This window comes from Micrasema longulum, unplaced genomic scaffold, assembly GCF_059751315.1.
Source record: "Micrasema longulum isolate JH-2025_06_02 unplaced genomic scaffold, ASM5975131v1 h1tg000389l, whole genome shotgun sequence".
Taxonomy (NCBI): Eukaryota; Metazoa; Arthropoda; class Insecta; order Trichoptera; family Brachycentridae; genus Micrasema; species Micrasema longulum.
Window position 1 is genome coordinate 547,890 of NW_028277590.1, and position 26,669 is coordinate 574,558.

General features: G+C 32.4%; 1 protein-coding gene and 1 long non-coding RNA gene across 4 annotated transcripts in view; one reads left to right on the forward strand and one right to left on the reverse strand.

Moving 5' to 3' along the window:
- Positions 1-26,669, reverse strand: part of LOC148281960 (uncharacterized) — a 199,012-nt gene that overhangs the window by 22,310 nt on the left and 150,033 nt on the right. The window lies entirely within an intron of this gene.
- Positions 3,153-26,669, forward strand: part of LOC148281961 (uncharacterized) — a 157,137-nt gene continuing 133,620 nt past the window's right edge. Inside the window, exons 1-5 of one of the 2 annotated variants that reach the window (XR_015822205.1) lie at positions 3,153-3,321; positions 3,831-4,022; positions 4,259-4,330; positions 4,421-4,489; positions 8,048-8,121. This is a non-coding gene — a long non-coding RNA (uncharacterized LOC148281961). Of the gene's footprint in view, positions 3,322-3,830; positions 4,023-4,258; positions 4,331-4,420; positions 4,582-8,047; positions 8,122-26,669 lie in introns of those variants that run through there. The other variant, XR_015822204.1, reaches the window with a different exon arrangement.

Below are 26,669 nucleotides of genomic sequence, written 5' to 3' on the forward strand. Positions count from 1 at the left end.
ACAGATTATAAGCCCTGTAAATGCCTAGACTTCCACATTCCCTTCTCAAAATGTTTTCCCTCTCAGTTGCGACAAATTTAATCTAAATAACTACCTAGGGAGGAAATCCAGCCTGTCTACGAACATTTGGACATACTTAACCATCAATGTTTGAGTATGTCCAAATGCTTGCAGATTGGCTGAATTTCCTCCCTAGGAAGTTATTCATATTTAAATTTATTTCAACAGAGAGGGAAAACATTTTCAAGAGGAAATCCAGCCAGTCTGCAAGCATTTGGACATGCTCAAACATTGTTGAATTACTACCTGGTAAAAGAAGTATAAAAATTTGATTTTTTTTTTCAGGCGTTGCTTAGTAGGTGATTTGGTTCAGCCGGATGAATCTCACCCACGTGATAAAGGTTTCAGCTCCTTTAATTCACAAAAATCAACAGATAGAAGAGTTGAGGAAATGTGGATGTTTAAACATAGGCCACTTCAATCAGACAATGACAGTTTATAAGCCCTGTAAATGCTTAGACTTCCATCTTCTTCCTCTAGTGCCTTGCCGGGTCCCCCCGACGTTGGCGATCACTTCAGCGAAAGCGTATGTATGTATCTGTCCTGCGCTACTTAATATTTCGCAGCCAGGACGACTGCTTATTGATATACTCGCCGCAGTGATGACCAGAGTGGTTTCCCGCTGCCTTCTCAGGTGGGTTTTTCTGTCGGGGTTACCTTCCCTTGGCCGGTTGGTTTTGGTTTTGAGGCGCCAAAAACTCGCCTTTCATCCTCTCGTTATCTGCTGTGATCACGCCGCTATGAGTGTGATCCCATTGGGTTCGCGACGTGGACGCTAACGAGTTGGACTAGTCAGTGGTGGTGCCGATGGAATGCAACTGGGCGTTTGCAGCATTTTTATTTTATAGAATCGCATCCTCCAGCAAGATGTGACTCACTGCGACCCTACAGACAGTTCGAACCTCAACTTCCATATTAGACTTCCATATTGCAACACATTTAGATTAAAAAATATTATCTGTATTGCAGACTTTTTGAATTTTTGGGAACATTCACAACTTTCAACTACCTAGTCGTAAATAACTGTGCTAGAAAATGGGGTTTATCGTTGTTCGAACCTCGGACTTCTTATTCGTGAGTCCGCGACACGACAACGGAACCACAACCCGGTTCGTTATGTTTACATTTAACGCTGTGCCACTAACAGATTTTCTTGAAACCACTTTTCTTCATCAGACCACAACAATTCAATACAAATGCCTCGTGCTTCATGGATATTGGGTTACGAACATAAAATTGACTGCAAGTAAATATTGATTATATCATTAAAAGGATGTGATATTCGCCTTTTCTGGTTTCATAATAATATGCGTACATATTATATGAGTAAATGCAAAAAAACGTGACTCAGAACGGTTGTTCATCTGTGTTTCATTATTTTACAGAGTGACATCAGACTTCGCAAAAAGTCATCCCGAACGGCATTATGAAGTGTTAAACGATGACATACAAATGTAATGTGAATAATTATGTTGCATGTAATTGTCGTTGGCTGCTGGCTACTGAATTGTGTAAACCATAATAATAAATATAGTACCGAAGCAGAATTTTCCGTTCTTTAATCATTGTAAGTCATTTTCTGTGACTCGCCAATAACTGTTCGCTCTTTTCAGAGGAGAACACCTTTTACTCGTCGACATAACACATCATTCTTCAGCACTTCCTTTTCTGTTCAAGGTGTCGACATGAGAAACATTTCTTCGAAGAAATGAGATACTTTTCTAAAAATAAATGCACCTTCCTTGGCCACTTTTAGGAAACGCAAGAAACATTATTATAAACTTTAACCCTAACATCGCTTAATTTTTCCTGGATCCTCTTCCTGTGTCCTTCCAAACTCATCACCTGTAGCTCAATCACAAATAACTATCGACGTGCTTAAAAACATGCTAAGCATTTGAGCGATCACAATGAACAATGATGAACATGCTTAAGTTATCGCAGTCATAAGTCAACGAATGTGTAATCTCTAATTCAACGCTCGTGTCGGTTTGTTTTTTGTTTTTCGTAAATAAATACAGTACATTAGCGAAAAATCGCCGTTTATTATAAAAATATTACAATACATTGCATTTGCAAAATAGTAAGGAGTATCTAACACAAAAAAGGGAAAATTTATTTACAATTAATATGGCAACCGCTTTTCTTGACATTTGGCTTGCCAACCGTTGGCTAAATGCAATGAATAGCATGATAAATAATAAATAAATAAATAATAATAGCAATTTTGGAATATTTTCCATATTTATACCAGTGGAATTCAAATATGTGATTGCGCAGCAGGATTATACGTCGCGAAACGTAAATATTTTGACATTTAATATTAGGTGTTCACGGATGTTCCATTGTGATCGCGAATACGACAAACGACCATGGTGAGAAATTGTTATCACGTCGCTTATTAGCACGTCGATAGTTATTTGTGATTGAGCTTATGATCCCATATTCCTCATCCTGTAATATGTAAAACAAAAGTATTTTTACTAAGATGATATGCATAGGTCGATAATATTGTTGAATAGGTATTTGAACATTGCTTTTCTGCCACTCTCTCGCAAATGCCTTCCCGATACTGTGCGAAAAAGACAACTGCACGTCGGACTGATTATGGCTAGCTAAAATCGACAAAATCGTCATTTCGCTGTCCCGTTCTCCGCAACCCCAAAATTAAACCGATTTGGTTGTTTTTTTTAAGTATCAGAATATTTTTTTTCGTTTCGATGCCTTTTGCGTTTTTCAAAAATAGTTATCATATTTGTATACCATACGTCCGAAGACAACAGATATAACTAGGTGCATTTAAGGGTTTATGGATGGTCCTAGTTACCGTAAGCAACAATTTATATAAAAAAAACAAAACGATAGAGGCACGCCAATGGTAAATATCTAAAGTGCGTACAAAACCTTGGAGTATATACATCTGTAGAGGGATAACAACACATTTTACCAATCCAATGCATGTTGCCTGTTATAGCGGACTCATTTTTTACAATATGTTCTAAATGAGAGAAAGGGAGTCAAAAAAATCTGTGGGTACGGTCCTCATTTTTTGTTTTGTAGTCGATTTTAGAATTTGAGCGATGCTCATTTTTTTACGAACGCGGGCGGTATTGCTTCGAACTGTCAAATGCTCTGTCGGTATTTTGATAATTGTTTATCGTATTTAGTGCTAATTAAATCAAAATTCATTATGCCGACTTGTGCCATGAAAGGATGTTCAAATATAACTGGAAAAGGGAGAAAACGCTTCAGTTATCACAGGTATTAATCAAATTTTATAAATTTTCACATTAATACGTTTTTTTGGAAGTTTTCAACATAATTGCACCACTACTTTTTTACTATCATTTGAGCAATTATTAAAGCATTTGTTTCTGTGTAATGCAAATATCTTATAGTTTGGATTTATGTAATTTAAATAATTTTTTTCAATCGTTTGAATCAAAATATTGTTTTAATGTTCAAGACATGCAAACTCGACGAACTTTTACCGAGTCAACCGACATTTGGAAATAATTCTTTCTCTTTTTATCTCACTGAAAGAATGTGAAATATTCGTTTATTGAATGTAACTAAAAGAGATGACAATACATCTGCGCCTATTTTGATTGGTATTTTTATGACAATGTGCGGAAGCCATTCTACTAATTAAGACTGCCAGGGCTGTGCATTTATTTAAAATATAAAGTATTAACTTAAATGTTATTTATATATGTAATCATTTTATCATTAAATTTATAAGCATATAGTAGATTAAGGGTTTTTTTTAGATTCCCGATAGATGAAATAAGGCGAAATAAATGGATCCATGCGACAGGGCGGAACAATTGGCCCCCTGGAAATAACAGTTGGGTCTGTTCCGACCACTTTCTATCCAATAATTTGGAAAAAAAACTTTGGTACGTGTAATAAATGGTGCCGTACTCATCATGTTTTCTAAAACTCAACTCGCTGTTGATAGGGTAAATATACATTTATTTAATATTTATATACCATAAAGTCGAATAAATCGACGTGCATGCATGTGAAGATGTATGAATGTAGAGGAAGCGAGGTCTGTATGCAAAGACAGAGAGATATGGCATTCTATCTTCTTCTTTTTCCCCAATTCACCAAATCGGAAGTGGCATCTTCACTCTATCCAATTTTCAAATATGCAAGTTTAAATATAAAATTTAATAGAGATTACTGTTTTCAGTTCACAAATCAAACGACGAATTTAGAAAATATTTTGGAGTTGACGACCCCTTGTAATTCAGTTTTTAAAGATGTAAGTTCATTGAGTTTTGCGCGTAAGTACTAAAATTAATTTTACTAATTCTACTAAAACATAAAATTTATTAGAGATTCCTGTTTTCAGGTCACAAATCTAATGAATTCGGAGAATATTTTGAAATTGGAGACTCCGTTTCATCCAGTTTTCGAAGATGTAAGTTAAGTTTCGCATGTAAATCAGTTTAATTATTTTGTCAAAAACATAAAATTTAATCGAGATTACTGTTACAAGTCAAAAAAATAATTAAACTTGTTACTAAATTAAAATAAACGTTTTTATTGTACTTCCTACGAATCTCTGTAAAAATTCACCGAGAGTTGTGCATTTGTGACAACCCTGTTTTATAAACATCTGGAAACGAAAAACGTCTGCACTAAACAAACGACCACGCCCCCTTTTTAAAAATTCTTACAAACTTTGGAATAGTATGGACTCTGAGATATATACTCTAAGCACAAAACTCAGAGTATATTGGTAAAAAATCACTGCTCAACAAGTGTCGCGGACTCGTCGTTACAAGGAATAGTAGACAAACAGTAAATATGCATTATAATAAAAAGTTGTAAACAAAAGAAAATAAAAAAAACATCGTTAAGGCAAAAGACATGCAAAGAACATCGTGTTTTTCTGATGATATAAATTTAATTGCATCAATTCTATTGTAAATATTATAATATTACTGTAAAGGAGATAAGATTGATATTCAAAAGTAAAATTACCCATGGAATTGGGAGGATTTCTCTTTTAAATAATCGTAACAAGTCTCATAACGTTATATTATCAAATTTACTATCTCAGACTGATCGCCATATAGATTGTAAATTACATAGCTAAAAATGATTACTTTTACTTTTTATTACATAGTTAAAATGTTAATTTATGTGCGTGTGCATTTATGTAAATAAGCATAAAAAACGCAATTTAAACCGATACGTTAATTTGAATCAACGTTAAACATCATCCTCTTTTCCGTACCCAGTGGTGCATAAGCCACTGCAAATGCAACGACCGACCAGTCCAACACTTCAGGTGCTAGTCCAAAAACAATGAGATATTGAGTTTAAACAAACTTTAAAATCAATATTATTGAGCCTCAAGAATGGTAGTCGAACGTTCCAACTCCTACACAACGAGGTAGACTTATCTCCACTTGATTTCCTTATTCAGGATTTTTACCCGAGAGCCGCCATTGAGTCGAAAAAAACTCATCCAGGATTCTGTTTTTTTATTTCTAAAACTAATTTGGTTATATCTTTGGTTGAAGATTCTTAAACTTTGATATCCTATAGTCATCAGAGATACTGTAACGAGTATATTTCATCTTACCCCATTTTTAAGCACCGCGTAAATACTTATGATTCGGAATTTATATTTTTGTACGCTCGACACCGAATCTGGCAATAACGACGAGTCTGCGACACTTGTTGAGCAGTGATTTTTTACCAATATAGTATGAGTTTTGTGCTTAGAGTATATATCTCAGATACATTTATTTATATTTTTATATATCCTTAGCTTTTTTTAATCTTTGTTTTCTATTAAATATGTTTTATTTATAATAATAAATATACTTTATAGTTTTATTCCCTTTTTATTTATATATTTTTTTGAATATTTTTTTTACCAGTGACCGGGTTTCGTCGTGACCGATATTGTCAGAGTGGTCGTCAGATGTCAGTCACGACGAAACCCGGTCACTGGTAAAAAAATAATAATTAATAAAAGTGGAATAAAACTATAAAGTATATTTATTATTATAATTAAAATGCAGTTCCACCAAGAAATGTCAGTAGAAAAACTTAATACATTAAGAATATGTTTTAACTTGAATTATAAATATAAAACGTTTATTTTATTGGTTGGTTGGAAGAAATTGCTATTTGGCAATAATCCCGCCAATGTACAATAAAAATTATGTACAAAAAGTTAAATAAAGAAAAACATCTCATTTCTCTTCCTTTTTCGTCTTTATTTCCTTTTCCCATTGAGTAATACTATTGATTTAAGGTAATTCATGTACAAATTATTATTTCTACTTTTGTATATCTAGCTTTTTTTATTATTTTCTATTGAATACGTTTTGTAACTTTTATTTTATTTAAAATAAAACTTTTATTTTATCGGTTGGTTGGAAGAAATAGCCATTTGGCAATAAGCCCACAAATGTACAATTTATATTATGAACAAAAAGTAAAATAAAAATATGTATTTAAAAAAATACATCTAGTTGAAATATTTTAGAGATTGGTAAAATTAGTAAAATTAATAATGATAATACAATTCATTAAATGCAGCTAAATAACATATGGGTAGGTTACGAAGGGTGCAGCTATGTACGCATAAAAACAGTCAGGTAGCTAATAGCCTTCGTGGGAACAAAATAAGGATGTTTAATAAAGAACCAAATCAGTGTATGGAGAGGAGACTGGAGATGAGGCGTTGAGTGCAGGTAGAGTTTAAAAATAAATTATACCTTGTAATTTGAACGGGTGAGCATTCCTTCGACTTCCTTAACAGTTCATATTTCCTCCGATTAACAACGCTTCATCGCGTCGGATATCTAATAGGGGTCTTTTAAATGGTTGATCACGATAAAAAAGATTGGTAGATTCGAATTCATTCTGGAATCAGTATGAAAATGATTTTATGGTTTGGATAGCGGTATTTTTACAGAAGCTGCAAAAACATATGCGCATTTACTACTGGCGTGATTCGAGGTAAAAACAGTCATAATTTTGTGTCATCAAATAATAGAAGTTTACATTCAAATTTAATGAACTTGACATACTTACATAGATTTTGTAAACGATTATAGCTTAGATAAAAGGAAAAAGTTTACTTTCCCGAGAATTTTATTTGTTGGATATTTTAATGACAGAATCATATCAAATGACGTAAATGGTTGTGCAATACCAATCTGTATGATGTAGTTAAAAAAGTTTAAAAAATTATTGAAATTCCGGCATTGACCGTGCCCTTGAAACCACCCAATCGAACGATGACAGTCTCCATACCCAAATATATTAACATTATTGAAAAAAATGGACACCGACATATTTATTAACAAGCCGTGGTAAGATTCCGCCCCGCCCACTGCACTGAAGTGGTTTAACATCGTGTATATTAGGATTGCATGGAAACCAATTCCTCACACCTCCAACCCAATCAACCTTTTATAATTTATAATTGTGATACAATGGACGATATTGCCTACGGTTTTATTGCTGATGGCGATCTGGTAGCTCGGTAGGTGGACCTGATGAAAACGCAAAATAATTTTGATTTAGCAAGTTGTAAAATAATTTTAGTGTCATGTTTTCTACGACCATGATGTGGACGAGAAAAGTGTAACTAAATAACTGTTAGACTCTAACCCAAGTCAAATAACTGCAAACTGCATTTGAACCGGTCCGCCATTTAACAAGCAGTAATCTGCATTGAGATGCAAGTAGATTAATTTGTTCCGTTTAGCTGCATTTCTTATTGACGTAGTTGTTTCATCGATGTATGTATTTTAACGAAGCGTTGGCGTCGCGTCGGTTAGCAGAACACAAAAAATAAATGGCATATCACAGAGATCTAGAACGTTCTTTTTAATGGTGGTAGACAATATTATTTCTTAAATGTGTGATTCTGATCCACCTGCGATTCTATACATTTATATTATTTTTCCCACTTGGTTCCTAAAACATAATCTATCTTTTATTATAGGAATAAAAGACGAGTGATAATTTGATCCACAAATTCATTTCTAATTTCCGGATCAAGCGAAAGCCAACAATTAAGTAAGTATGTTGTATTATTTGATTTTATTAATACCCGCTCCCTGCCCATAAAATGGTGTTATAACCAGAAATAAGAAGGCGAAATTAATAAATACTTCACGTGCATTAAAAAACGTTCGTTGCGGTTCATTACCCATTTTATTTATTAATGAACGGGCTCATAAAGTCCATTAAATTACAATAAAATACATCAGATAATTAAGTACGATTAAAAAAAATAAAGCTAGGAAAAAAAAAACGATCTCGAGACAAGATCTGGTCTATTTTGTGCCCATATTCGGGTATTGACTTTTTAAACGCCAGTGGTTCCTGTCATTAGGAATTCTCATCCATGCCAATCTAACAGTCCTTATGAGGTCGCCAATCTAGCGCATCTGAGCTAGTCCCCTGTTTTCAAAGACATGCATAGGTTCGAATGGGTACGAGTGTTTCATATGGATGAATACCCAGTTCCCCAAATAGTCTCGTTCCTGCATTATTTTACATTTAGGTCTGCAAGGAGCGTCCCGAAATCGCTGTTTGGATGCGCGCGAGTGAACAAGCCAAATCAAAGTCGATTATAATCATTATTCAGCACGATTGTCTGTCTTCACGACTCCTATTATGCAAATTATTCCTTCACCGTCTGATAGCAGGTCAGCTGCTAATCACCGAAGGCACGAAGGAAATTGGTCATTATTAGGATGAAGAAACAACAGTTTAACTCATTTTAGAATTCCACGGAGGGTTAAATATGACATACGTGTAGACATTACTGTATTATACATTGCTCTATTATTTTGGAATATATTTGTAGGAAAATTCCGCGGTTATATTATCCAAGAAAAATTAAATGTAAATTATATTTATCGTGTAATGATCGCTATAATGAAGTTCTAGTTCGGTTGCATATAAGTTATGCTCATTATACTGTCCATCTTTTATCCACAAATATGTTAGTAGGTATTTGTAAAATATGCGTTATTTAAAAATAAATACTGAAATCTGAACAAAACTAACTTAAAGCCGAGTAGACCATGTTCAGGACCAGACCGCAAAATTTCGGAGGAACATTCCTTTAAAAAAATCCTATTACTTTTTTGCAAAAACTCATTTTTTAAAATAAAAGTTACGTAATTTAAAAATGGAGTAAATCTTTAATTTCCCGGACCAGCATCCCTTCCACAAACCCCTACTCTCCAAATAAAATTGAGATAAAATGCGCATTTGACCGACGAAGCGATACGCACTGTACGGGACGTGTACAAGGAGGTGGCTGGGTAGGGAAAGAGTAGGGGTTTGTGGAAGGGATGCTAGTTCGAGAAATTAAGTATTAACTTCATTTGCAGATTATAAAAAAAAAAAACAGAAAAAAGGGTGTTTTAAAGTAAATACCAGCACACTCCATTCAGTATTAGAATTCATAGCGACACCAACGGATCTGTGCTTTTAGCAGCATCCTTTTCAACCTATCGGCATTCCTAACACGTAATAAATTAGGAGTAAGGTACTAAACTTTAAACGTTGAATAATTATAAATTATTTATGTGTTTTCGATCACAGTTTATATTTATTCAAACATTTTGTTTGGGTTATGTGAAAGTACCCATTAGTAGTATCTAGATGATTTTTTAATAGGCAAATATTAAGTTGGTAGTGAAATATGTCTAAACATGGTTTATTGAAATAAATACTTGATGCAAATTTAAACACATTGCTGTAACAATCTTTGAGTATGTCCAAATGTTTGCCAGTTTGCCAGCTGTCTAAAAAAGTGCATTTTATTGACATCTAGTGACTTTTATCAGTACTATTTCGCTACTGGTAAACTACGTGAAAACACGGGACCGGGACACAACGTGTGGTTATTATAATCATGTGTTTACACGGTTTCGGGATACAAATAACAAAAAAGGAGTGAGACCCTGTATATGTGCGAACATTGCAATGTGGCTCTCCATAAAGGGAAATGTTGGCAAAACAATCATACAAAAAATTCTTATTAAATTGTTTCAAATAAATTTGATAAGTTTTAATTGATTTAATTCAGTATTTTCATAATTATGGCACTTTTAAGAAACCCTTCACAAAGCGTGAAATTTCACAAAAATGGACCGGGAACAGGGTAAATTCTATGGGTATTCGGCCGGTGCTCGAAGTGTTAAAAGAATCAATATTTGCAACAAAAGAACAATAAATAAGTACGAGGCTCCAGGAATAGTAGTTTAATATGATGCTATATCTTCAGATTTCCCGTCTCGTTGTTTAGCCAATCCATCTGCAGCTATTTGCGATACTTCGCGGATGGATAGCGTGAGCTAAATATAATTTTTGCTGTAAATATTCAGCACGAACAGTTCCCATTTCAAGATCGTTGAACGGTCTGACACGCTGGAAATTTACTATAGAATACTGAGGAAATATCGTCGAGGTATTGATAAAACACTCTGAATGCAATATTGCCCATTTTGGGAAAAGTCTTTTCCGGTCTTCCTTATCATTGGACATGATACATACGCATAAAATCATCTTAGTTCAATAACGTTTTGAGTAGGTATGTCCAAATGTTTGTAGGCAGGTTGCAACTCCAGAAGGAGTTATTTTTTAATTTAAAAAAATATTTTTTTATTAAAATTCTATACAGATCTACTTTTATACATCAAGTAAATATTATCACTGTAACTCTCCAAAAAAAGAGACTAACTCTTGTGCTTGGAGAGTGACTTACACTGTTGTAAATATACGAGTACATAAAAAAAAAACATAGGATATATGAAGAAAAAAAAAACATATATAAACAATAATGCATTCATACGAATTGAAATTTAATTTAGTTTTTACACGTGTTCAAAATTTTTCTTTAGATTTACTTTAAATTTATTTATTGATATATTATTTTTAATCGTTTTTAGTTTATTGGGGAGATTATTATAATTTTTTACACGTTTGAAGACAAAGCTATTTTGACCATGACTTGTGTGGAATTTAGGAATTTTAATATTATGTTGGTATCTGAGTGAATTTGTATAATATAATTTATTTTATAAAGAGTGTCTACTGTGTGAACATTAAATATTTTATAAAGACTTTCTGTATTCAATGTTGAGGGTTTCTTTAAAATTACTTTAATAATTAATCTTTGTACTATTTTAAGAGGGTTTAATATATTGGCATATGCACCACCCCATCTTACAATACCATATTGTAACAAAAATTGTACATTTGAGTAAAAAGCTATTTTTAAATTATTGATTTTTAAAATATTCCTTAATCTAATAAATATGTATATACATTTTCTAATTCGTTTAATTTTATTTATTTAATGGTCTTTCCATTTTAAGTTTTGGTCTATGTATACACCAAGATATTTAATTTTATCTGTTGTATCAAGTACTGAACATGTTAGATCACAGTTAGTTTTCTTGCAATTGCTTTGGTGAATAATTAAATAATCAAATAATAATTATTTAGATCAAATTATTGTAACGGTGGAGAGGGAAACTAAAGTGGGCACTTAAACCAGCCAATGGCAGGTCAGAAGCCCTGTAAATACCTAGACTTCCATATTCCATTCTCAAAAATGTTTTTCCTCTCTGTTGCGATAAATTTAGACCATCTTTGCTCATTTAGGTACATTGTTTTAATAGTTGAGATTTGAAAAAAAAATTGGTAAGAATTAATGATTTTCAGATGAATACATGAAAAAAGTACATTTAGTGGGTTTATATACATGCTAACTTTGAAACCAAATCTCGGAGGATTTAGGAGTTTATCAGTTGATAAAGCTCGAAAAATGCCATATAGCTGCATTTTCTAATTGTTTTCGGAAATTTTGTCATTTGGCGAGTTTTATCAGTATAACGACGACATACGAACCACGGAAAACATCATCACACATCACACATCACACAACTCATTCACAAGACGGCCAAATAAAATAATATTGAGGTGTTGATGGAACGAATCTCGGCAAGATCAAGATCAACAAGGTTTTGAAATGTTTACTTTTCTTTGGAATAATCCAAAACAGTATTTCTTATGGTAAACCAATGCTTTTTTTACGACATTGAAAAGATTTTATAAATAGTTTATAATATATTGAAGACAATTATATAATTTGATATGGTATTGCAAAACAATAACAAAATCCATTATTGGTCTGAGGCTGTCCACCTTTGTGGATGTTAAAAACAGATCATCGCCATTTGGAGAACCAGATTAGAGACGTCATGCATAATTCATGAGGCGTTAATGTGTGCGTACGCGAGATGGTTGACCTTTTTGGTGATACCTACATATTATTTGTGTAAGATATCTGTCCGTTTGCCACGTTCATGGGCGGAATATCATGTTTGACTTAAATGTTAGCGGCATCTGTGATTTGTCGGGATGCCCTTAAAACAGGATTTGCGAGTTATTCCAACAACTCCTATGTTGATTGTGTTGTATGTTTATTAAATATCGATTGCATACACAGTTTAATTTCGATCGAGTGAATAGAGCTTGTTACGTAAATAACAGCATTTATCGATACTATTCCTGGCCGATTACCTTTCGTTCCCATCCTTCCTTTCACCCACCCTTATGGTACCTACCTAACATCAAGATAGAAGATATTCAAAATTAGAAGATTCGGATTTAGAACAAAAACAAAACAACATTTTTGACTTGACATAAAATCGGATAAAGAAGTGGTTGGAATCGTCGCGCGTCGAGAAATACATTGTCTCATTTTATAGTTCATTTTGTCATCCAGTGCCAGAAATTGAAGAACATTTAGACCATATTAAAGGTAGGTATTCATTCCATGTTCCTCTCCTTTCTCAAATATTTCTCAATTCACAAAACTGAATGAAATTCGATTTTCATTTACAGTCGGCCTTTTCGTTAACAGAGGTTAGAAAACGAGTTGCAATGAGATAGTCATCGTGCATCATTGTACGAAGGCATGTTTATAATATCATATGTACGAGCATGTAAATATTTTCTGCAACTTCATTGGTAAAAGTTTTAATGCTGTTTTATTTGTCTACATTATTTTATATGTATGCGTTGGTGGAAGCACCCTCTTAATACCCATCCGCAATAGGGAAATATCACTTTTTTTATTTACAATTTTAAAGCAATAAAAGTCTATGAAATACTGTCCAGTTAGTCCAATAATATTTGTTACTTATTAGTAGCATTAAAAATATTTTTTAATTTGTTATTTTGAATTCCCGCAAAAACGGCCATCCCATTAACCACGTATTTAAAAAAAAATATGCACGAAAACATTTCTTCACAATACCCTTTGTTGATATTAAAAATACAATTAATTATTGTAAATCCATTTCGTATATTTTTTATCGGTATTCGTAGTATGTGATATTTCCCTATTCCTCTCTTTTTCTGACTCGTATAGTTTCTATGCGGATCGACTGTGGAATCATCTCCCATCTATTATCAAAGATGTTTATACAATATCTCTGTTCGAAAGACGCCTGAAGAAACATGTCCTCTCTCTTTCCTAATATATCATCCTTTCCTTTTCCCTCTTTATTCCCTTTTCTCATTGAGTACTAGTATTGATTCAAGGTAATTCATATACAAATATTTTTGCTTCTATTTTTTAATATCCTTAGTTTTTTTATTTCATTTTCTATTGAATGCGTTCTGAAACTTAAAACATATAAATAATACCTTTATTTTATTGGTTGGTTGGATGAAATGGCCATTTAGCAATAAGCCCGCCCAATTTATTCACAAATTAGCCACTGATACAATTGTAGAGAAAGAACTAAAAAAAATTTTAAAAAAGTAATAAACACGGACCCAATACGAGAATATATTCAGAATATCACATACAACATTCTTAAACAAGAAAAAGACAATAGAGACCAATAAATCAAGGACTAATTATATAATAAACTACTAGACAAAACTAAACAAAAGACTCAGACTACTTTATAAATGAATGTAATAATCCGTAAGGGTTTATAAATAAATAAAAACGTAAAATTTATATTACGAACTAAAAGTTAAATAAATGAAAGTAATAATTAGAAATGAAAACCTGTAATCTCTCCTCCTTTCCTTTTTCCTCTTTCCTCTTTCCTCTTTTTTTCCTTTTTCCCATTGAGTAATAGTTTCGATTTAAGGTAATTTATAAACAAATACGTTTATTTCTATTTTTATATATCTTTAAATTTTTAATCTTTTTTTTCTATTGAATATGTTCTGTAACTTGAATAATAAAAATAAAACTTTTATTTTATTGGTTGGTTGGAAGAAATTGCCATTTGGCAATAAGCCCGCCAATGTACAAATAACATTATGTACAAAAAGTTAAATAAATAAATAAATAAAAATGAATAAATAAAGCCAGATTTGGTAAATTGTTGGAAAGCTACTGATCGCAACTGCGCTACTGACCGCAACTGCGGTACGGAGCGCACATAAGTCAGAATGAAGATGGAAACATTATGAAAGTCAGAGAAATGTATAATCTATAGGTTTGTCACCACCAAGAGGTTAATAATGTTTATTTACTTCGCAAACATATTTTATTCACGCCGCACTTTCTACCCGGAGTTGTGACGTTGTTGGCGTCGTTTGGTATTGGCTCTATATTCTATGGGGCATTTCTAGAATCGGACAAGTTTAGTCGAAGTGCTGAATATTAATCATGACTCGGACACTCGGTACGAGGTGAAATTTGCACCATCAAACAGGTTACAAATGGTATTCTAAAGATAATCCCATCACGACGCAGTCGTAGTAGAGAATGTATAATGACTTCACCGAATTTCTCGTCATCGTGTCGCAATAATTGAGAAAGCCCTCCGTACAAATCCGAGCTAAAAAGTCATCCCCAAAGGAAAGGAAAAGCAAGTATCGTCTAACATATCACGTCGACTTTGACAAGCAAAACAAGTGATACAGTAAAAAGCACTGACTTTTTATATCGGTCTTCTGTAAGTTCTATTCAGTGTGTCGCTCCCTTCCGCATACGCGTCACCTTTGTTTATCGTTTTACTATACGCCCGATTAACTGAGCAGGACAGAGACAGGAGATAGCTTACGACTGGTAACATATTAATAAATCGTTTTATTTACATTAAAATAGTTATTTAAAACAAGTATTGATATAGATAAAAGCATTTCTTACTGGTGAAAGGTTATACCATCGCTTTTTATATATTTTCCAGATCGATTTGTGCAGTATCTTAGCGTACATATAGGCATTTAAGTAATTGCGAGGAGAAAAGTAGCAGGGGAATGCTCGCAACAGACTAAAGTCCGTTCTATCAAACATATGTCAATTGGCCGCAGGTTGAGGGAACATATTTTGAACGCCCATGTTTACTCTAGTTATATACTTTAATGGTCGCAATACGGATTGGTTTTTGAAAAAACGCAGTGCTACACATCATTGAGAAATGCAATAAATACAAAGAAAATCATCGTCATCATTATTTTCCTTTCCGCACCCAGTGGTGCATAGCATTAGTAAACCAAACGCAACGTATTTCGACTATCATCATGCCACGTGAAGGTAAGGTGATCAGTCCTACACCTCGGGTGCCAGTCCAGGAACAATGAAATATTGCCATTTAAATAACCTTTAAAATCAATAAAATCAAGTGGACGAGAAATGGAACGCAGAAAAGTTATATATTAATATATGGCAATATGTTATTAATACTTTATAGTAATTTTATAATTCAATTCGGTAATTAATTGATATTAAAAATAAATACAATAAAGTAATAATGATAGTAACACATCTGCATATATGGTAGAATATGTAATTAAAAAAACATAATAAAGTTAAAATATATATTTACAAATATATATTCATAGTAATGATAAATATATAATATCGATGCTGTCTTCATTATTATCCATATACGTATATATGTATATCGTCTTTGAATAAACTTAATAGTAATTAATAGTAATTAAGGTTATTCAAAGACGATATACATACGTATATGGATAATAATGAAGACAGCATCTATAATATATATTTATTCCCGAAGCAATCTTAAACAGTGGTCTCTACCCCTCGATAAAATCCAATTATGGATCTGCATCATATGTTCAAACATAGGCAAAATGGTGAATGATACACGATGTGTAAGTGTACCAGCCAATGACAGGTCATAAGCCCTGTAAACGCCTAGACTTCTATATTCCCTTATTTAAGGTATTCTCCATCTCTGTTGGAATTTGTTAATTTTAATGACTCCCGAGGGGGTGAAATCCAGTCTTTTGTCTACAAACATTTGGACAAAGTCAAATATTGTAATGAAACCAACTGGTCCAAGAAGAAGTTTAAAAATTGGAAAATTGTTTTCAGGCGTTGCCTAGTATGTGAAATAGTCAGATGAATCTCTTCGCAACAATAAAGGTTTCAGCTCTTTAACTTCACTGAAATCAACAGATGGAGAAATTTAAGAAATATGGATGTTCAAACATAGGCAAAATGGTGAATGTTACACAGTGTGTAAATTGGTCACTTAAACCAGCCAATGACGGGTCATAAGCCCTGTAAATGCCTAGACTTCCATATTCCCTTATTTAAAGTATTCTCCATCCCTGTTGGAATTTGTTAAATATAGACGTTGTTTTGGAGAACTTCATATGTTCATCCAAGACGTTGAACACTATTGGATCTATATATGAAAATCATCTTTGCACCACAGCAAATCAAATCGTTTTCATTCCAATCAATGAAGTACAATAACTTTTATTCTCATGCTATTTTAGCTATCACTGTCTTCGCTGGTTCAATGGACTTCTCGTGCTTTCTCTCGAGTTTATAGCACTGCGCGCTCCGTACTGCGGCACTCAGACCTCAGCCGAGCTGATTAGTGAGTCAGGAGTTCCCAATTAGACCACAAGAGGATTCTCAAGTGAATCACACAATCACTTAAAACCATTATCTATTTTAAAGTGCGGCAATCGGCGGTATTTTAGATTTTATGAATCAATCGTGAAGTGAAAGTTTACACTGTGTGTTGTTGCAAGGATGTTTAAATAAAAATTATGATGATTCGGTAGAACTCAATTATGTTTTTTGATGCATTACTATTTTGTTTCATTACCGAGATGTTATTTTTTAAATTTATACGTTTAATTGATTTATTTTGGAAAAAATATCAGTTTTTACATATATTGTATACTGAAAATAAGAATATATATAAACGAAAATTGTGAAAACAGTAAATATAAATTTCCACAGTGGTGTAAGCTATTGATTAAGTATATTATCGGTATCTTTTTTTAAATTTTTATATATACATTTGGACCCCTGTATTTAGTAGCATTACGTGTCATGTACAAGGCTTAGGTACTCAGAAAAAAAATCGTTTTTGTTTGTCTTAGAAATGGGATGTTCGATCACTGATTTTGGTTTACTACCTTTATGAGTCCAATCACCATTGTTGCAAAGTTCAAGAACAATGGCGCGTGATAACTACTTTTAACTACAGTGTGGATATCTGTTAAGGATATTCATCTTTCCTTTATACTCCGTGAAGAAATATCATCGCATGGACAATAGTCATCATTCCTTAATTACATTATCGGTATCAAAATAAAAGCAATTTAACAATTCAGAAATATTAGGCACTTAGAACTTGCAAATAAAATAAAAATAACAGAAACAAGATAAATTTAAAGAATAAGAAAAGAAAAAAAAATGTAAAACGTACAAAATATAATAATGAACATACGAGTACATACTTAATTACTGACATCGTAAAACTAAACGGGTATACTGTCTATAAGAATTCTCTATACTTCATATAGGAGAAATGAAAATGTCTGCGTGACCGGAGAGAACAGTATTATAATAATGACATGCTCTAAAGAAAAAGTCGTTTTTCCTTGAGTTAGTCCTAGGTACTAGCAAATTAAATGTAGTACGGAGTCTTGTTCAGTGGTTAAATATTCTAAAAAACTTGTAAGTAAGTTTTATACCTATATCTGTACTTCATCTTCATCATCATTACCTTTCCGCACCTAAAGGGCATAGGGCACTGCATTAATACACCAATCGCAGCTATCTTGATACATTTTTTGTTACATGAATATAAGATGATCAGTCTTTAGCTTCAGGTACCAGTCCAGGGACTATGAAATATTCCGGTGTGAAAACACCCTTTTAAATAAATATTTCAAATCAACCATGTCGGGAATCGAACCTGAGACCTCTAGCATGGTTGGCAAACGCGCTGGCCATTACACCATGAGGCCGACAGAGCTTGTCTCGTATCTGTAGTTAGGAGGATTAAAACGCGAAAGTGTACTTTTTGCCGTTTTGAAGTTTAAAATGTAGAAATTATCGCAATAAGCTATATACGTGAATAAAACACCGAAGTCCACATTCGTCGTAAAAATGTTTTTTTATGTTGAAATTAATATCAGAAGTCCACTTTGTTTTTCCACTTTTTTTGTGTACAAAATGTTGTTTCCGGAAAATTTCGTCTAATGTGACTTTCGTGGTTTATTCTTTCAAGCACAGAATTATTATTTGTTCAATTTTATTTTATGTCGAATTGTTGTTTGATTATTATATGTAAGTTAATATGAAATAACGAAAGAATTTCGTGTCGCGGGTTAAGAATCGGGTGATAAAAACCAGAATCCTGGACGAGTGTTTTCAATTCGATGGCTGCTCTCGAACAAAATTCTGGAAAAATTTAATAAGGTGGAGATATGTCCGCCTCGAAATGTAATGGTTGACGCGTAACCCAACCAAGCTCGAGGTCCCGGGTTCAATTCCTGGCTCGGGTCAACGTTAAATATATATTTTCAATGGTGGTTCTCTGCAATATTTTTTTAAAAATTAAAAAAAAAAAAAAAAAAAAATTGCGGTCTTATGATTTACCCAAATATTTAATTTTGAGGGCCATTTTCAACGAGTTGTAAATAACTCACTATTGGAAAATGGAATCGAGTTGGGGTAGAGTGGGATTCGAACCACGGACCTTTGGTTCGTGAGTCCGAGACACTAGCCACAGGACCACAACCCGATTTAACTGTCACTGGAATGCCACCAACTGCTCTAAAATATGGGAAATTTAGAATGTCTTGTTTTCAATATAATATAATAAAATAACATCTATCAAATAAAAAAAATACACAAATTAATAACTCGCAGTCGTGAAGATTGAAATAGTGAGCTTTTCAGATAAGTTTTATTTCAGATGTAATTTTACATTTATCTTTTTTATCATTTGATTATGATGAGAATAATGCATCTCAGAACAATAGATACCAAATCAATTGTTAAGATGTCCTCCTATAAAATTAAGTAATCAAAGGTTAAACAAGTTCCCATACTTTCAAACATGAGTCTATTTTCTTCGTAAGAAATATCTAAATGGATAATATTTTTTTGTAAGATAAAAGTATCTGAAAATAATGGTTTTGTTATAATAAATAATAAACTTTAATATTGTAATGAAACCAACTGGTCCAAGAAAAAGTTTAAAAATTGGAAAATATGTGAAATAGTCAGATGAATCTCTTCGCAACAATAAAGGTTTCAGCTCTTTAACTTCACTAAAATCAACAAATGGAAGAATTGAAGAAATATGGATGTTCAAACATAGGCAAAATGGCGAATGTTACACAGTGTGTAAAGCGGCCACTTAAACCAGCCAATGACAGGTCATAAGCCCTGTAAATGCCTAGAATACCATATTCTCTTATTTAAGGTATTTTCCATCCCTGTTGTAATTTGTTAATCTTAATGACTCCCGAGGGGGTTAAATCCAGTCTTTTGTCTACAAACATTTGGACAAACTCAAATATTGTAATAAATATTTTCTGCATCTTATTTGCTGTTGTACTTGTAAAACTTCTTAAATCCATTTGCCACATGTTATATTGAAATTTTCCAAGTGAAATATGCATAATCTAAGGTCAACCAAAATAAAAGATAAGTGAGTACTAAGCGATTTTGTCGGTTATTGACAAAACTTGGTAAAAAAACAATTATTAATAGAACAATGCCAAAATCTATTATAGGTATGCGAATTATAAATTCACCTTTGATCGAAGCAATATTTATCTTCTCAATTAAAACAATGCCGGTGTTTCTCATTGTCTTCAAGTTTTCCAAAAAAGTGGGTTAAGCCTTGTAAGCATGTTTCCTTTATCAAATTTTTATTTTGTTTTGTTATTTTACAGAATGGCGTTGTGAATTTGAACTACGAGTAATATTTGATGATAAAAAATAGAAAACAGCGTTTGTTTCGTAAAATGTATGAAATGTATATTGTAATTAAATTATCTAGAGTCCAGATTCATTGAATCCAATCTCTCATTACTTTCTTAGCATTGAATATAAAATTACGTACCTAGTGTCTTACTGTTAACTACTTACATGCGTTCCACTTCTCTGAAGGAAATACAATTATAAAAATTACAAAATGTTTACGTTAAGTTCATAAAGATACCGACAAACTGATAAGCCAATGTTAAAAGGAATGGATAAAATATTAAACACTGTCTAGAACTAATTAATATTATTGTACCAACCATGATTACTAGCAACAGGCGATTGACATTTACCGGATATGCAGACTTACATATATTATTATACAATACATACCAATTCAATACAATAATTTATGACTAAATAATTAAAACAGGTTGAATACTACTCGATCTATGTTCATAAGGTCACAAAATATTGTTTTTCGCAATATTTTAAGCTCAAGCATTCGACATAACATTACTTTAGATAATTTCTCTAAATTTCATACGAATTTGGAATTCCGAGCGGAAAATAAAGTTGATAAAAATATATTCGTAACTAAGGCCCTCAAATACGTATAATAAATTGTGAGTTTTTATGTCAAATATATATTTTTTACAAATGCCACGTGCTTCATACATTAAAAGCGATAAACTCACAGATATATTAACTATTTAGTGGATAAACTCTATGTCCATCTTTGGGTCAAAAAACTAATGTTTGATATAAAAATTCATTGATTTTCTCGCATTTTCGATACCATTGACTACAGGAAAGAAGTACCACTGACATAAGTATAGGACATCTATAAAAAAAAACCGTAGCCATAACATTTTTTTTTAAATTGTATACTTTTTTATATTATTCTGGATAATTTTTATAGCCATTTTTGAGAAAATCACCTCAAGAGCTTCGTACAATAAATACACATCACTACAGAGCGCGTGCAGTTAGAAATCTAGCGCCTATTTTCATTATTATTTTTTTTTATTATTATATAAATAAAACACGAGTGATACTTTAATCCACGAATTTGGAATATCCATTGACCGGTTTCATCGCTTTTGCGACATCTTTGAGACTGGTATCTTTATTAAAAAGTTAAATGTATTTATACAGAACAGAGGTAAGGATAGATAATTCAAAGTTATATGTAAGTAAATTAAATAAAGTTATTTTTATCTTAAGGATCATTATCAACAATTTTTTTTTGGGTTAACTAATGAATTAGTTTAAAAAAAAGTATTTGCGTAGTTTAATAGTTTAAAAAAAAGTATTTGCGTTCTCGTGATTTGCCTAAATAATTTAACTTTGGGTCCATTTTCAACGAGTTGTATATAACTTACTATTAAAAAGTGGAAATCATGTTGGGGTAGAGTGGGGTTCGAACCTCGGACCTCTAATCCGCGAGTCCACAACACTAGGGACCACAACTCGATTTAAAATATAGATCGCAACACGTTTTGCAGCTGAAAGGTGGACGTTGATAGGTTATATTTTGATGAAATAGTTAAGCTCGATGAATCTCACCCACGTCAATAAAGGTATCAGTTCTATTACTTCACAAAAGTCAATAGATGGAAGAGTCGAGGAAATATGGATGTTTAAACATGAGCAGAGTGGTGAATGTTACACATTGTGTAAAAAAAAATCAAACCAGCCTCATTAAATAACATCCACTATTCTACTTATATTATACTAGCCAATGATAGGTCATAAACCCTATAAATGTCTAGACTTCCATATTCCTTCTCAAAAATGATTTCCCACTCTGTTGCAGTAATTTTTGTATTTTTAAAATATATTTTGAATCTTGAAAAAGGACACTCATAAACGTATTATTATGAATGCTCTAATAATAACAATGTACATATATTTCATTTATAAGTTGTCTAACACATTTTTCTTAACCTTCTATTTGAATAGAGAAATATCACATACAACGAATACTGATAATACTGATATATGAAATGGATTTAAAATAATTAATTTTATATTCAAAATCAACATGGATATTGCGGAGAAATTTTTTGATACATAAATGTAAAAAATAAATTCAATAAAAATACGTTCGTAGAAAAACGCGACGTGTTTGACCTTGGATTGTGACGTCAAGATTCGTAATAATGTTCAAAACAAAATTCAATGGTCAGGAACAAATCAGTATAAATCGTGACGCATTAGGGGCGTGGCCAATGGTTTTTGCGGGAATTCAAAATTACAAATTTGAAAATATTTTTTATGGTACAAATAAAAAGCATTTTTTTTTTTTACCTTAACAGTATTTCATAGACTTTCATAACTTTAAAAATTAAAAAAAGTGATATTTCCCTATTCTGATATTTTTTTTCTTCCTAAATGTTTTTTCCCATTTCATATTTAATCGGGTTGTGGTCCTGTGGCTAGTGTCTCGGACTCACGGACCAGAGGTCCGTAGTTCGAATCCTACTCTACCCCAACTTGATTCCCATTTTCCAATAGTGAGTTATTTACAACTCGTTGAAAATGGCCCTCAAAATTAAATATTTGGATAAATCATAAGAACGCAAATATTTTTTACCGCCTTACATAAAATTGAATTCTGTGACTACGCCTCGATTAATTAATTTAGTTTTTATTATGTTTTATTATCAATAAACTAATTACGTTATGCCCCTCTTCCATTTTATTATGAATCTGGTAAGTTCAATGCTGCAAATAAATTTCCTTCAATAAGCACTTCATACATTATGCAAGAAACACATGGCCGGTATTTCCAGTCTGGAGTGATTCGGGCAGAGGAATGATTATTGGCGGATGTGTGGGTCGATGGGGCACACAGCACAGACAAGTGATTCACTAACCTTTTGATGGCCAGGATCTTATATGGATGTCGACCTTCGGACCGATGAGTGAAGGTTCGCCATAAGTGGAAATGGCCATACGCAGAAAAACTTGAATTCTTAATGTTGGATACAGATACGCCAAGCGGGCTATCCGATTCCAACAGGGAATTTTTTTTTTTTTTTTAAAACATTTTTGAAGTAATATAGGTCTATGAAATACTGTCCAGTGAATTTTTTTTTGTTTTATACTAATATCATAAAAAATATTTTTTTGTTAATTACTAGTAGCATAAAAAATATTTTCGAATTTTTTCGAAAAAATACACTTTTTCATTGGTTCCAGGCAGAGGGGCCGGCTACGACAAAATAACTAAAATTTGTGTTTGTTGTTTCATTGTTTTTTAAATATATTTTTATTTGTTAATAGACTATCGAACTAAGCCCTTTATAAATAGATCAAATGATAATTCAGAGCTATGAATTTTTTAAGTTTTGAAATTACTCCGCCTGTGACGTCACAATCCTGTTCGGAGAGTTCCGCTGATTGGTAGTTAGCTTGCTGGAAACCGGAAATCTATCACATCGATTGATTTTGAAGAAAACGTGATTAAAACAAAGAAAATATTGTTGAAGAGTCATAAGATAAGTTTGAACGTGTATGAAACTGAATCACCTACATTCAATGTTCACTCTTATCTACTTCTGTCTTTTGTTACGCATAATTACGTCACTAAAAGCATTGATAATATGGTCCCCTGCCCACAAAGATGTAATTAATGCACTGTGTAGGAGTACAAAGGCAAAACACGTGTGTCCAGGTAACCAAAATGTTCCACCTGTCAAATTGACCTCGAACGACTCGCTCAAGGCTGATTCCAACACTGAGCAGTGGTCTACGCTGAGAGAGCGCTGGGAGCGTAGAGAGAGGTGACGCCCAAGGTAAAAGACACAGGTAGATCTCTAGAAATCTTGGTCACCTGTCTGGAGTCCGAAGCCACCGGAAGAAATCACGAACGAGTTGTTTTATGTCTTTGGGAGATGAAAAAATCAGAAAGCGGATTGGACATATTAAAAGTATCATTATTTATTATTACTACTTTTCTTGATTTAGTTGATCGTGTAATCCTTTACAAACTTCTTTGTAGGTACATTTTATTCTACTTAAAACTCAAACAGGAAACTAAATGTATTTATATTTTTATCGTTTTAATCTACTCATACATTACATTAGTTAAAGGCCTTAGCGCACTTAAAACCTATTTATTGGGAATTTATATTATATGGCTTTAACATCAGTGCCATAGCAGTTTGGGAAACTATGAATTGAAAGCAGTTAGCCATAGAAAAGTGAAACTGAGTTAAATCTACACAACATTGTAATGTTTTTTACTTTGACAAATGATTAATAATGCATGGATTTGTTTTTTTATAATACAAAAAAGAATTTAATTGTGCATTTGACCAGTTTTTGGGATTTTAAAGTCTGGCTGTCCATGCAACCTAAGATGTGCATTTTGCAGAAAACCGCTAGCCCTAGTAAAACTCTGATGTACTCGTATGTTGTGTCATTGTGTATTAAACATATTATTTTATATTTACTCGTATATCAAGGTACTTAATTACAAAGAATCACTTAATTGATTTGTTACAATAACTTTTAAAATAGTTTAATTATGGGGTAAAGAAATTATGGTGATTTCTTTAAGTCTGGCTGATAACATAACCTAAAATGTGCATTTCGCTGAAAACAGTTAGATATAATATTGAATGATACCTTATTCAAACTTTGAATGTATAGGGCGACATTCTGTATTAAAACATATTTTTTAATTACAGGTATTTTTAAATGAATGAATTTTATAAAAATAAAATACTCATGTTTGTATCCACTTTAATTAATTTAAAAACAAGATTTCTGGAAGCATTAATCTTCCCATTATCATCTATAGGGATTTTTTCTAGCTCTGTGGGTGTTTTTTGAAAATTGAGAAATGGCATTTTTGTGATTAACACTATTTTCAGAAAGCACTTAGGTCAACAAGTCTCCTGGGTATTACTATGGAGAGCTTTAATAATAATAATAATAATAATATTTGGCTGATTTATATAGCGCCATTTTTGTGAAAAATCACCTCAAGGGCACTTTACAATTGTATACCCAAACTTACATTCTAACTAAATTAAAGTGACATATTATATTTTAAGATTTAAAATTGAGGGTATGATAGTCTAAAGAAGTGGGATTTTAGTTAGGATCTAAACTGACTGGGACTGTCGATGATTAGTAAGTTTGAAGGCATTTGGTTCCAGGCAGAGAGGCCGGCAACGGCAAAAGCATGATCTCCAAATCTAGTGTTTGGGGAGCGCCGGATTTCGACAAGTTTTCCTCTTCCTGAATCAAATGCTGACCTAAGAGTAGATTTTCTTTGACATGTATTTTCCCTAATACAAAGGTCCGATAGGTATTTTGGAGCCGTTTCATGAAGGGATTTGAATACTGTCCCAAGTGGTCGTCGAAATCAGGGGGACCTAACATGACACGTGAAGAAGAAGAAGTACTATGCAGTTTCCTTTTCTTTTCTTTTATTCGTTAAGGTTCGCTTTTCTTTGATTTTGTAGCACTTCAGATTTTTATACAAATACATAACTGATTATACTCGTACATTAAGTTGTGATTTGCCAAAACCATAATCTAAATTTTATGTTGAAAATATTTTTAGATACTAATAGAGAGATGTGACTATGAGTAATGATAAATATACAATAAATGCCGATATTTTGTAAAAACTTTAACCGTGGATTTAAATTGAACTTTAGACTTTTAATAATTTATTTGTACTCACCTCAATTATTTACCGCTTAATTAATAATGTTTTGACAGGTAATCCTACAGAATAATAAATACAAGGATGTGGCGAAATATGTTAAAGTGACTTGAGAAGCTAATGTGATATTTATTTACGTCTCGTCGGCGACGGAACCGAATAAAAAAATATTAAAAAAATTATTTGATCAGTGATTTAGCCATTTCGTGTTAGCTAAATTGGTCAAGTCACATTTCCGTATCTTTATTCAAAATAATTACCATAATAAAGAGTCAATTGGGAACCATTCAACCGTACCCACATAATGTTAATATATTATATATACTCAAATATTCTTACGTTTTTTTTTCATGTATGCATAGTGATAATTATTAAAATTAAATATGGATACACACACAAAATGCCGTATGCTAAATGGCGCGAGTCGAATACTGACGAAGACAACATGTATTTTTTTTTTCTTCATGTTTATATTAAATTAGTTTCATATACTTTTTTTCAGATAAAAAATATAAGTATACAATATTACTACTAAATACATTTCTCATATTAATTAAATACATATATTTACATTAACGTTTCCCATTACGTAAAAGAAAAATACAATTCTAGAGTACATAATGCGGAGTGACATCTTACAATAGTTTGTTTATTTAATTTTTA